The sequence below is a fragment of the Ziziphus jujuba genome, chromosome 10 (genome assembly GCF_031755915.1).
Source record: "Ziziphus jujuba cultivar Dongzao chromosome 10, ASM3175591v1".
Classification (NCBI taxonomy): Eukaryota; Viridiplantae; Streptophyta; class Magnoliopsida; order Rosales; family Rhamnaceae; genus Ziziphus; species Ziziphus jujuba.
This window is the reverse complement of record NC_083388.1, coordinates 14862602-14877642: the sequence shown is the minus strand read 5'-3', so window position 1 is coordinate 14877642 and position 15041 is coordinate 14862602.

Genomic DNA, 15041 nt, shown 5'->3' with positions numbered 1-15041 from the left:
CCCTGCGTGACACTGTTCATGCCGCGTGGACCAATCAGAAGTTGACACGTGGCATTTCACTGTTCACTGACCCAAAAAATATTAAAATAATACGGTATCCGGTAAACTTCAAACGTCCATAACTTTTTAACCGGATGTCCGTTTTGAGCGTGCCGCTAGTCTGTGAATTCGTATCGACGAGCACTTCACAACCATGCATGAGTCAAAGCTCAATTCCCCATAAACAAAAAGTCAACCTCGGCACTCCTTGGACAGTTTGGACCGCAACTTGTTTCGTCCATAACTTCCAAACCGTAGCTCCGTTTTCGACGTGCTACCAGTCTACGAACTCGTGGCATCGTGCACTTCGCCACGGTACCCTAGTCAACTCAAAATTCTCACCGAGTCAAAAAGTCAACTTTTGACCCATTTAGTCAACGGTCAACAGTCAACCTCGGTCAACGTGCACGGATTCCGGTGCGATTTGGGACGGGGTGTTACAGCCTTCCCCCCTTACAAAAATTTCGTCCTCAAAATTTCCGCGCGTCACTAGAACAGATAAGGGTTCTGATCACGCACTTGCGCTTCGGGCTCCTACGTCGCTTCCTCGACTAAGTGGTTCCTTACCAACCAATCCATGCCCAAACTTACTTCAAGTCCGAATAGATCCAACAGGATCAGATCCGCTTCCATCACTTGATCTTCGATGCAGAAGAAACATTCCTTGATTAACTGGCTAGGCCACAAGGATTCTCCTACAGGAGTGGCTATTTCTAGCAGACATTCTAAAGGAGTAGGGGTCATACCGACCCGAACGACAGACTCTCTTGAGATGAACGAATGTGTTGCTCCCGGGTCTATAAGTACACATGTGTCATTACCAAAAATATTCAAAGTACCTGTGAAATCGTCGGGCGTAGTCCTGGCTCCCTGCTGCGTCATAGCAAACACCCGGCCTTGACTTGTCTGTTGGGGTCTCCTTCCTCTACCTCGACTCGATCCTGCAGACGGCTGGACTGATCCCGAAGAAACTCCTACTGGCTGACTCCCCTGGGAACTCTGTCCTGGAAATACTCCCGTATGCTGTGTCCGTCGACCTGCTCCTAGCACACTGCCGCTACCATAAGGGCAATCCCTCCTTATGTGGCCTGGCTGCCCACACCGAAAGCATAAACCATCCATCTGACACTGCCCAGAATGATTCCCCCTACAAAGTGGACAAATCCGCGGAGAACCAATGCGTGACTGCTGATACGAGCTTGTATCCACACTGATCGAATGGCGAGCTGGCTGGGGCATGCGATAACTATCTCTCCTCTGGAATCTGCCTCGTGGGCTTAACCCATCATTGTCTGAGTCTGAACTATGGCTTCTTTTAGTTGCCCCCTGTTGAGGTACTCCGCTATACGAACCTTCGAATAATCTGCGCCTTGAGGGTCTGTGTATCTCCTCCTGTCTCTCTAGCTCGAGCGCTGCATCCCTGGCGGACTGATAGGTGGGATGTACTGATCCAGAAAGGGTGTAGCCGATGCTCTCTTTCAATCCATCTATGAACCTCATCTTCTTCGTGTGATCATCAGGAATCAGGTGCATGCAGAATTCTGATAGTTCCCGGAATCTCCTCTCGTACTCGGTCACTGTCATGTTCCCCTGTCGCAGTTCCTCGAACTCTCTCCTTCTTGCCTCACGATAGGCAGGAGGACAAAACTCAGTAGAGAAGGCAATCTTGAACTGATCCCACGTATGCCTTCTGCGGGTCTTCTCCATCTGCCACCACTTCCGGGCGTCTCCCTCTAACATGAACCTAGAAATCCTCACCATATCTTCATCGGGGCACTGCATCCCCTCTTCCAAGATTTTCTCCATGCTGGATAGCCACTTCAAGGCTGCTGCTGGGCCTTGGCTCCCATCGAACTCCACGGCTCCTAAACGTCGAGCTTGATCCACAGATCGATTACTAGAGCTTGAACCCCCTAAGGCTCTAGTTAGTTGAGAGACCAGATTTCTAAGGCTAGAACGACTTCCGGAACTCTCAGCAGAGCGTTCCCGAGTCCTACGTGTGTCCCGCCGACTCATCGTAGTAGATTATGAGGAAACAAACAAGAGTTTAGAAACAGGGACACTTAAGCACGATTACGAAAGGAAGGAATTTACGGATGGGCTGTACAGCAATGCACAGTCCCTTAGGATTACAAGAACCTATGCTCTGATACCAACTGTCAGGACCCGTCCAGAATTCCTTCCCCGGAACCCTAGACAGCCCTGATCCCAGGGAAACCCTACCGGACCCTCCAAAGGAAAATCCAACAGAGCCTCCCCTAAGGGATTTACTTACCACAATTTACCTGTACTGAAAACACAATTCTAAAAACATCCCCTTATTCCTCCCACAAACTACAAACTGATTCCACAAATTCCAGCACTTCTCAAAGCAACAACAGTCCAGTGCATAAATAAAACAGAAGTATTCCAATAGTATACAGAGCTTTAAGAAGTGCTAAACAACAGAAATACAACAAGGCTGAAAAGAAATAATACACTGAAATGAAAGAGTACAAAGAAACTTCTCGAAACACAACAGCAGCGGAAAACTTGGTTCGCTCCGGAAGAACGTCTACCACCACTTGCACCTAAGGGAACGGAATTTAAGAGTGTGAGATGCTAATCATCTCCGTGAGTAACCCGAACTACTGAACACCTTTTAATAATAATAATAAAATAATAACAATTAAGGAGTGGAACAAATACCAACAATTAATAATAAATAATAATAACCTTTGGAAAATAATGATTTCCCTCAAAACTCTCACCAATCGCTCCGTTTGAAATGTTCCCTTTTTAAAACCTTTTCGCAAAACCCAATGTGCATACCTCCCAAAAACCAAGGGATTAAATAATTTAACAACAACAATTAAATAAATACATACCCCAAATATAGAATAAAAATATAATAAATTATAATAAATAAATTTTGAACACCTTTGGGGTTTAAACCATTATTTGCAATTACACCGACAATTACACCTGACGCACCACACCATATACCGGTGATGCCCTCCGATACCCAGCGTCCCGAGCACCGACTGGCGGGAGGTTAAAGAGAGAAACCTGCAGTTGTCACTTCGGCGTCCCGACAGTACCGACTGCTAAAAACCATCACCCGGCCAAGGAGAGGGGCGGCTGTGCGCAACAATAACCTTGCCTGCCCACGGTCCAATGGCAACTCACGGGTGAAGTAATAACCGCACGCTAAACCATATAATAACCGCGTGCTAAACCACGTGTCCATACACCATACACCAGAACACCAATACTGTATGAGTGCGCTAAAAATAAACATAAACAACCAACCGTACCGTTTTTCCAAAAACCACCGTGGGAAGTATACCAAAATTTCACAAAACACCATCCCACATATTTTATCCAATCACCCGGTACGAAACAGCGATAACAACAAACCACAATTTTTCTCGAAATACAAAATGCAACCATAAAAATACCGCGGGCATAATTTATAAAATTTAACCAAATATTTTCATAAAATATTTAACCTAATTATGCCCGAGAAATCACATTTGAAACCACGTGAAATTAATACCGAAACATACCTTGCTCATGCATAACAAATAATTTAAACTAAACCGCATTAAAATCATAATTAAACCACACCACATGAGCATAATTTAAATACTAAATTAAATACCAATTAAATTTAATTAATTGCCCAAAATAATTTTTGAAGGTGGGTCACTCACCTGGAGAGCGCAAATCAACTAAGATCCTCCTCGGGATCAACTCCACTACTCGCGCGTGCACCTAAACAACCACAGTGCACAAACCAAAAATATTAATATTTTATTCGGGTAATTCCCAAATAGATACCCGGGGAGCGAACACCAAGCGACATCTAAGGGTTATGAGTTATATACCGAATCGAAGCTCGCGTGATGAGGATCACGGATTCGGTCTTACTTTCCGGTGATCGAACCCGACGGGGTCGGAATCTCGCCGGAAAGCTTTTCGAGTTTCGACTCCGCAATTCTCCCAAACCGTCGCGAATTGGCGGAAACGGAAGTCGGATTTGGGTTCAGGAGGTCGAACATTGCGGACTGGAGCTGGCCGGAATTTTCGGGTACTCGCCGGAACAATAATTTCCGGCGGGCCGCCACGTCACCGGCAACCGTCACCGGAACAGTATTTTCCGACGGTGGCCGTTTGCTGTGAAATTTTGCAGATTTGTAGATCGTGAGGAGAGCAATCCAACGGGACTGACGGTGAGCAAAACGGAGGTCGGACGGCGGAGAAATCACCGTTTGAAGATTTTCGACCCCTCGCCGGAAAACGCTCCGATCCCGGCGCGTCGGTGGTCCGATGGCCGTGATTTTTGGTGGGTAGGCCGGACTTGAGGAGAGGATCAAGGCTGTCAGGCGCGTGTGGCCGGAAAATGGCCGGAACAGTGCCGATTCGCGGTGGCCGGCGGTGGAGGGGAAAAATCGCCGCCAAACTTCGGACGTCCGATCCGGGCGCGTTCGGCGGCCGTTCACCGTGAAACTTGGAGGTTTTGCCGGAAATGAGGTGGGCAAGCTTTCTGTCCGGCACGTGTACAGTAACTCGGCCGGAACAGTGGAAAACTCCGGTGGCCGGCGGTGGCTCTCTCTCTCTCTTTCTCTCTCCTCTCTCTCTTTCTCTCTCTTCTCTCTCTTTCTCTCTCTTCCCCGAGAGTTTTTCAAAATTAAAACCCTGCGTGACACTGTTCATGCCGCGTGGACCAATCAGAAGTTGACACGTGGCATTTCACTGTTCACTGACCCAAAAAATATTAAAATAATACGGTATCCGGTAAACTTCAAACGTCCATAACTTTTTAACCGGATGTCCGTTTTGAGCGTGCCGCTAGTCTGTGAATTCGTATCGACGAGCACTTCACAACCATGCATGAGTCAAAGCTCAATTCCCCATAAACAAAAAGTCAACCTCGGCACTCCTTGGACAGTTTGGACCGCAACTTGTTTCGTCCATAACTTCCAAACCGTAGCTCCGTTTTCGACGTGCTACCAGTCTACGAACTCGTGGCATCGTGCACTTCGCCACGGTACCCTAGTCAACTCAAAATTCTCACCGAGTCAAAAAGTCAACTTTTGACCCATTTAGTCAACGGTCAACAGTCAACCTCGGTCAACGTGCACGGATTCCGGTGCGATTTGGGACGGGGTGTTACATTAGGTCTACCAATGGTTCCATCCATGCTTGCTAAAGAGGTTGCTAGGTTGATGTGATGACTAGGGATGAACCAGAGTGATGCTGTCAGGGTAATGTGGATGGGTGCAAAGCACTGTTAAACTACCTTATTGGAAAATGCTATCTGGTATCTAATTCTACATCGTTTGGGTATGAAACGGTAATGGTTCAAATGTAAAGTATACACCCTTTTAATAAATGAGACATTTTCAGAGTGATTAGCTTCAAGTTTGTAAGAATCTTAGAGTTAAACATACTCCAGATGAAAGTAATCTTAGAATGTGATGACCTCTTGTGAAGTATGAATAAAAAACTTCGTACTATCTAGAGTGCATGGGTAAATGGGGACAATATTAATTGTGCAAGAGAGTGAGACATTACAACTTACAAATGGTATCAAAGTCTGTACCTGGTAAGAAGTGTGCCAGTGAGAATGTTGAGAACCTCAAGGGTCCATTTAGTACGCAGGACATGTTTGGATCAGTCATGATAGAAATAGTCCAGTCCTATGTTTGACATAGCTCTGGACTGGATCTGACTAGTTATCCCATGTTTGGTGCAGGATTGGACTGGAATTGATTATTTTGTAATTATTTAAAATAATTATGTTTAAAAATGAAAAAAGTAAATCATTGATTTATATTTAATTAAAATTTTAAATTTGTATATTTATATTTACATATAAAATTTTAATATTTTCTTGTACCCACAAATTATATTAATATATTGTTTTAAAATAAAAAATTTAACTTTATATTGACAAATGTAAATTTTAATTTTTATTTATACTCACAAATTATGCTAATATATTGTTTAAAAATTAAAATTAAATTATAACATGATAAGTTAGAAATTTAAAATATAAACAACTTAACATTATATCCATCTCCACATCATACATATGTATTATATGTTGGATTTTATTTAAATAATTTATTTAAACAACCAATAACTAAATACACCCATTAATAATACTACAATTAGACAACCTAATATGAAACTATTAATCCACTCGTTGTTTAAGTGAGCACGTGAATATGTGATGGTAGCTTATATAAGTTCATTCATTGGTTTTGACTCAATGAGGTTCCTCATCAATCATTCAACATAGTCAACATATGCAATTTCAGCTTCTTTAATTATATGATATGCTTGATATAAAATATATTTAAATCCATTTATTTGCTGATAACATTCAGACCATGAATTATATATTCCTGGTTGTCTACCTTTAAACACAACATAAGCTACTTTCTTTGCTATTCAATATTCCTGCATGTAATAATAAATAATAATATACTATATCATAACATGATAAAATAGTTAAAAGAAAAATATATCTTACTCATTCAAATACATGATAATATAATAAAACATAACATAGAATCATAAATATGTCTCCAAATACATAATAATTAACCAACATCCACTAATATATAACAAATGTCCAATAGTTTTAAATAAAATGTTCATAGATGCCATCCCATCAAGCATAAACATAAGTATATAATCCATTACATGACTCATTTAATTATGTAAAAATCTAGTAGTAAATTCAATCTTCTCCATATCAGTTTCAATGATCTTGAAAACCTCCACATTTGATGGGTCCGATCTCATTACCTTTGAAATTTTAAAATAATTAATAACAGAGAACCCCAATCTTTTAAGTTCCTCAACTAAGTATTTTGAATAATTAACCTCAGATTTATCAAACTTCTCCACTAATTGATTGAACAATCAAGATGCTACCTCACCAAATCCTTTTGCAAGGTCATTCGACTTATCTAATATAGATTTATTCTTACTTCTTGCTTAGGATTGTGTACTAGGTTCATTACATATAGTTTGATTCATAAACATTGGAGAAGGGGCAACATCGACCTCAATGTGTTCATGTTGATCCTCCATAAGGATATCATCAACTATTTCATGAACCGTTTATGCTCCAATTCTAGTTGTATGGTCCTTTCCAAATATGTTTGCAAGCCTCAACATTTTTGTTAGTCTACAATAAGAAAAGGAAAACATTTATTGTGTATAACTAGTAATCTAATTTAACAAAGTAAATGCCATAAAAATTTAAAATCTACACATATGAGTTCCAAGCTTCATCACTATCAACCTCCACACATTTAAGCGAGTCATTCCATCCAAAGTCACTCTTGTTCAGCATATAAAATACTATACTATATTGTTTCTTCCACTTTTTCGCTTTGACTCGATATTTGAAGTAGCTTTCAAATCCAATTGAGGACACATTTAAGACAATTGTCTCTCAATCATACCTATTGTTCCAGCTCTAAATGTTCGGATGTCACATCTTTGTCCATGAGCTACAACATCTTCTAAAATATTTAGCAAAGCTTCTTCTTCAATCTTACTCCATGTATGCCTATTAACATTCTTACTGTAATCACTACTAATACCTCCAATTTCCATTTCAATTCAACTATACCAATTAAATTGTCATAACATTAACCACTACATAAAAACACAATAAATATAACATAAACTTTAACATTATTCCCACACTAAACAAAACATAAAAACACAATAATATAAAATTTAAGTATTTAATTTTATAAAAGTATTGTTAAAACATAACATAATCCAAAATAGTACATACGCAATGATAGCTACAAATTGCATTACAATAATCAACTAACTTCCATGACTATTTCTCCACTCATCAAATATTTGTTTAGCTAACTTATCTCTCCACATCGTTCAATGATCTGAAGAAGTAATTGATCTAATAATGTCATCATTTATTTCATTTTCATTGTCTTCATTATTATTGAACTCCTCTTCCACAGGATCAACCAGCATCTCTCTTCTGATTAGGTGATGTATAAGACAGCATGCTGTAACAATCTTAATTTGTGTTTTTATAAAATGGATTCTTAAAATTCCCCAACACTTTTTTAGAACTCCAAAGCATCTTTCTATGGTGTTCTTTACAGATGTATGCTCCATGTGAAATATTCTTCATGATTTAGAGGTGCACAACCATCTCTCCATTATGAAAGGTGATATCTTACTCTTTTATATGGTACAACAAATCCTTCACCATTAATATATCCAGTATCCACTAGGTAATAACAACCTAAAAATTCAAAATTAATTCCTACTATTTTATGTAATTAGGTATCATGACTAAAAATTAATGTTTTAAAACCAATCTTACCAATAAGTACTCTTAATCCATTTGGCCTATTTCTTGCATCTCGTAATACGCTTGCATCCGAGGCTGATCCTTCCCAACCAGATAATATGAATATAAATTTCATATTTCGGTTACATACACCTAGAACATTCGTGGCAATCTCACCCTTCCTTATTAGATATCTTGGTTTATTTATTTCAGGTACATTCACTTTAATATAAGTTCTATCTAATGCTCCCAAACAATTTTATACCATAAATAAAATTACCAAAGTAAGAGAAAGTTGCAAATAAGCTAAGTATAATCTCATAAGCTTAAACTAATCTATAAACATACCTTAAACATTTTCCATCTATCATTCATACAATTATCCGATACAAGATCTGGATGTCTTAGTAAAATTCCACGCAATTGTACCATTCAATATTGAAATGAAGTACCCACTAACCATCTCCTCAGATCTATAGAATCTAGTGACAATTATATGGTTTTTTACATGATGAACAAGTATGTGCAAAAATATGCACACTTGCTCCTCCAATGTAACCATTCCATCCATTTTAATATGTCCATCATAACGTAACAACTCACATAACATAACAAATGTTCTCCTATCCATCCTAAGTTATTGTCCAACAAACTATTCAGAAAAGATATATGTATATCTCTCCTTAGGAGTATTTGATTCCTAACATCAACATTGTTTCTATAATACCATGATGCATATATGTATATATCATAAAACATATATAAAAGGATTCTAATTCTATGCCATTAGCAAGTAATAAGAATGCAACAATCTTTCTCCAATCCATATCTAAGGCATTCAAAAGAAGAAAAGCAAATAAAATTAATTAGCAGGTGCAATTATGCAACTATTTAAAATAGATGAATATGATGGATATATATATTAAAGGCAAACTAATAGTCAAAATGGAATATGATGCAAAATATATATATATATATATAGATATGAAGAAGAATGAATATGATGCAATATATATATATTAACAGCAAACTAATAATCAAAATTGAATATGATGCAAACTATACATATATATATATATATATTAAAAAGAATGCAAAATATGATGGATTCATTGCACAAGTTTCAAAGAGAGCATTTCTTTTTCTTTCTTTTTCAATTTCAAACACTTAAGGCCTGCATATTAGTGGACTAAGAAACTAAGCACGACTAGAAAGTGTGGTTCTTCGTTTGTACTCGGAAAATAAAACTGAAATCTTTGCAGATTTTTATTTTTGTTGCTTTAATTTTTTTTCTTTTATTTATTTATTTATTTATTGTTTGAATTGGTGGGTGAAAGGACATGGACAAGAAGAAACCCATCTCTCGCTCCTCCGAGCTGATCTGCAAGTTTTCTTCTTTCTAGGTTTTGATTTATTCTCCAATTTTTCCCTTTTTTTTTTAGTTTGGATTTTTTTTTATGAAATTTCTAAGTTTTGTTTTTTGGAAAATGGGCTTGCATTTGTACTCTCACACCATAAAAAAAAAAGAAAAAAAAGAAAAAAAAAAGACAAAAAAATGATGATGGAAGGACAAAGGACAAAATAAAGTGTAGATTGAAGAAGTTTATATCAATGATAAAATACATAAATATATATGGGTAAGTTACAATTCCATAAATTTTGAAGAAATTTTTACTTCCTAGATCATACCTAGAACTGGAACAGAGAGAGTGCAAGAGTTTCAATGGCGGCATCGAGCAAAGAGTGAAGTAAAGATGAAGATAAGATGACTTTAATCTGGCATTGACCCACAGCAAAGATGGGTCAAACTAATCCCCCCATTTTTTTTTCACTATTTTGATATGTTGGACTAAATTATCTCGGTGAGTCCGATTTAAATTTTGCTTCACCAAGCACCTTCCAAGCTGTTATCCTATCCTATCCTAGTGACTCCCAGCAACTGAACACACCCCAAAGGGGATGGATTGTAACAATCAGGAGTGAACTAGTATGATGCTGCCATGGTAAGTGTGAATAGGTGCGAGGCACTAGCAGGCTACTTTACTGGCAAGGCCACCTGATGTCCAATCCTTGATCGCTTGGCTGTGGAACTGTAATGGTTCAAATGTAAACTATACATTCTCTTAATACTGTGGTCTTTTAAGAGCGATTGGCTTCAGGGTTCATAAGAATTATAAAGTTAAGCATCCTTTAGTGGAAGTAATCTTAGGATGGGTAACCTTCTGAGAAGTTTGAATAAAAAATCCCATATTGTCTGGAGTGTGGTGGGTAAATGGAGGATAATATCAGTAATGTGAGAGAATGGGGCATTACAGTTGAGTTATCCTTAGGTTTCTTAGAAGGTACTCCCATGACTTATTTGTCACGAGATGGGCTAATGGATGGCTCACTCGTTCCACAACAGTTCATTGTCCAAGTTACGAGTTGGATTTTCTTTTTTTAGGTGTTTAGCAAGACAAATCAATCTTTCAGGACAATAAAAATTTCACAATAGATTTTCCATACAAATCAGAAAGTTTGAATGGAAAATAAAGGTTTAAAAAGTGTTTAAAAGCTAAGATTGGGACTGCTAAGGATTAACAAGCTTGAAAGGTAGCAAAATATTCAAGGAGTTAAAGCTCTAGATGACGAGCTAAAATGACGAAGAGATTTTAAATAGACAAAACTTCAAGAAAAAGCACGGAAGTAAATAATGAAAGCAATGACCCAAGTAACATGGAGATGAATAATATATAGAACAACCCAAAGTGGAATGGAAATGAACAAAGAACAAAAACACCCAAAGTAACTAGAAAATGTTTCAAAAAATAAGATATTCAATTATTCACCTGACAACACCACTATTGTTGCCTGATTTTCACACCACATCCATGACAACTCTTATTCCTTTATAGTGTTCAAATTCACCTCTACAAAACAAAAACACGAGGTTAAAGGGGCATCGACAAGGTTGTCGATGTGCACCCTCCTATGCCCAAGTCAGGGAATGTCCAAAGAAACCTCCCTCCCTTATCCAATAGCTTTTCCATGGTGTTAAGGTGGCTATTTTATTTTTTGTTATGCAGGAGATGAACCCTAGAGAAAGAGAGAGGAAGAAAGAGAGTTAAGAGAATATAGAGGGACTTATGTGTAAAGAGAACTTACTTTAGGAAATGCATATTATATATTTTAGGTCAAATGAAGGCTGTAGATTCTTGGGTTATTAACCCTACCTCATGGATTTTCGACACATGACAAGGGTAATCTTTGGTGTGAATGGAATATATATTAAATCCACATGCTCTATCTTTCTTTTACGTCACGTGAGGTATTATTCAATAGGTAAACCTGGGCTTAGGTGCTCTCATTTAAGCCTTAATTCGTAACAACATTTGATTTTTTTTATTTAATGGGCTCCAAAATAATGTCATAACAAACAGTATTTGATTAAATAATTAGATAATTGTTCTTTAACAATCTGAGCACTTTCTACAGTTACGTCTGGTCAATTATGTGTACGATTTAAACACCATAAAGTATCTATATGGGTGTGGCATGAAGGCAACTGCTTATAGTGCAGTGGTATGTTCCAAGTTTTATATACTTTGATGATAGCATATATGTATTTTCTTTTGTTACAAATCCATTATGTGGTCTTCTTTATTTTTTTGCCTTTTAAACCTTCTCCTCTTCTTTTTTCTTTTTCTTCTTGGGTAGTATTAGAAGAGGAACTTTTTTTTAAAATTCATTTTATATACAAAATATTTATTTGGCCAAAATAGCTTTTTTATTTCTATTATTATTTTTACTATTACTATATTTATATTTGCACGATTTTCCATGCATATAATATTAAATTTCAATTTTTCAGTTTTTTAAGAATACTCAATTATCATTTTACTTTAATCCCGTTAAATCTAATAGAAATTCATTAACAGCAAGATATTTTTAAATTGTTTCAAATTACACGGCACTTTTTGAAATTGAATAAAGGTCAGTGTGATATTTAACCCATATTATAATTCTATAGCCTTCTCCTATAACAAATACTGCTAAAAGGTGATTGGCTGCACAATCATTTATTTCTCATGAGAATTTGCCCGTATCGGTATAACCGACTACCCGCTGGGGTGCTGATTCTATACAAATGAAGATGGGACCAATCACTAGGGTACAAATTAAGAGATTCAAGAACAATCTGATTAGCTTCATCCAAGGAGTGATTTAATCTCAAGACGGCATGACAACACTCAACGATTCGAAGCCTGTTTTATGCATCCAGGTGGTAAAGGCTGAGATGAACCCTAGTAATTGTTTTGGTGCATTTGCAGACTTCGGATAGTAAGGAATGAATCAACACTTATGAACTCAATTGATATCACCCAAAGGCCATGGAATCATATCAAGGCAGAAGCAAAAGCATCCAAATTCAGTTTGTGTGTATAAACTTTCTTTTTGGCCGAAAATGCTCATTTTGGTGTTGGCTTTGACTTCTTTTGCTGTTCAAGCAAGTTTGACTTATTCCAATCAAGAGGCAACGTATGGAAATCATTATTAATTCTATATGGCATCCTACTTGGCATATAGGAGCTAATTTGGAACTTAAACTAGCTGGTAATTTGATAAAGATAGCTTATTTGTCAACTAGTTTTCTAATTTGAATTTGACTTTTTCTTTTAGGAAATTATCTTTTATTTTGGTTTTTATTTGTTTATTTGCAAAAAAAACTAACGTAGTAAAGTTGATATTTTATTATTGCAATTGTAAATTAATTAATTCTTAATTCAAAATAAAGGAATTAATTAATCCAAATTAGATTATTAAATGATTAAAATTCGGCCAACACCAATGTTTCCTTATCACTATGGCCTGTTTTAACATAGTGTTTTAGGGTTTTGTTTTGTGAACCTTAGCCTATTTAAAAGCTTATTTTCTCAATACAATTTATTACATAATTCATACAGAAAAAAATTTGTGAGAAAAAAATTCTCTTTGTTTTCTTTGAACACCTTAAACATTTAAATCAAGTGTTTTAGTTTGACTTATCAATAGGACATCCATCACCGATTGTGGCGTCTTCATCATATACCAAGGCTTCTAATCACAAGTTGATTAGGGACTAAAGTTTTCATTAGAATTTGAACATAATAAAGATTCGAGCTAATATAATATGGGTTTAGGAACAAGTCGACCTAGGTTCGTATCATTTGGTATCAGAACCGAATTTTGTTCAGGTTTGATTTATCTTATTCTCTTTATTTTGTTTTGCATCAATCTGTAATTTTTACATTAGGTTAAGGTTGCTTCTATCTTCTTCACGTCCTGCATTAAAAAAAAAAAGAAAAAAAAAAGACACACAGATTTTTCTTCATAGCCAAATTTGTTCTTTATTTTATCTAAATTTTTGCTTCCTAGTTTGTTGGTTGTTTGCATATTAGTTCTTAGTAATTTGGGTCATTGAGGATTTTTATTTGCTATTTTAATCTTAAATTAGTTGCATACATATATTCAAAAAAAAAAAAAAAAAGGAGTTTGAGAACATATTGTATATAAATCTACAAATTGTTGCAAATTTTTTTGTTGAAAATTGGTCTCGGGTTTGGTGGAATTTTTGGTGTTGGAATTGCAATTTTGGTGTTAATTCTTACTACTGGAGCTATGTTTATATTTTGTGAGTAATTAAAAAAAAAAAAAAAAAGAAGAAAGGCCAATAAAAAAAAAATTACTGCCCAAAAGGCCGATTTTGAAGTTTGAAAGGTTTGAATATTGTTTGCTTGGGAATTTTATGAGTTGCTGCTATTTCATTCAATATTGGCTGCCAGAAATTTGAATTTTGAGTGCGAAATTGTTTGGATTTAAATTAGTAAAGAATTTGAAACAAAAACTCAAAATTACAGGAACTACAATCAACAACTTTTCCATATCTTGATCAAAATTGTTCTTGTTCGTTGTTTGAATTTATTTTCTAACGTTTATCCTTAAATTTTTGATTTCTTAATATTCTACTCTGTTCCTTATTAATTTCGAAAACTACTTGTTGATTTACTTTATTTTTGGTTAGTTAGGCCGAAACTAGGTTTTGTAGAATCACTTGGTATTTGTTTGTTTTAGTTGCTGTTTTGTTGATAAGTTAATTAAGACATACTTATGATCTAGTTACTATTTTGGTGTGCGTTTAATTAGAACTTTGAAATAATTTTTTTAGTGAAAAAAGGCAAGAGAGTGTGAGCTTAAAAGAAGGTTAAAAATCGAAACTAGTATGCAAACATAAGTGTCGAGGCCTTATTTGAGTGAAACACGTGAGGGAGTGATTTTGGTAAGGATTTTTGCATTATTTATACTAACATGGCATATTCAAGAATGAGAAGAGGAGATGGCTCATGAAGAATTAATGAAGAAGAATCTGTTGGGTTAAAGGGTGATTCTCAAGCACGGGGAAGTGGAGGTGAACCTACCGACATAATGGCGATCTTGGAACAACTCCAAAGGATGAATGCTTGTTTTGATCACCTAGATCAAAGAATGGACAGATTTAAGAATTCACAAGGTGGGCCAAATCCTAGAGTGGATTTCAATAGAGGCTGAAGACAAGGTGGAGGAGGCCATGGACGTCCTAAGGTAGGATTTACGGAAGATAATTTTGGAGACAATCTAAAGGAGGAGTTTCATGATATATTTGCATTCCAAG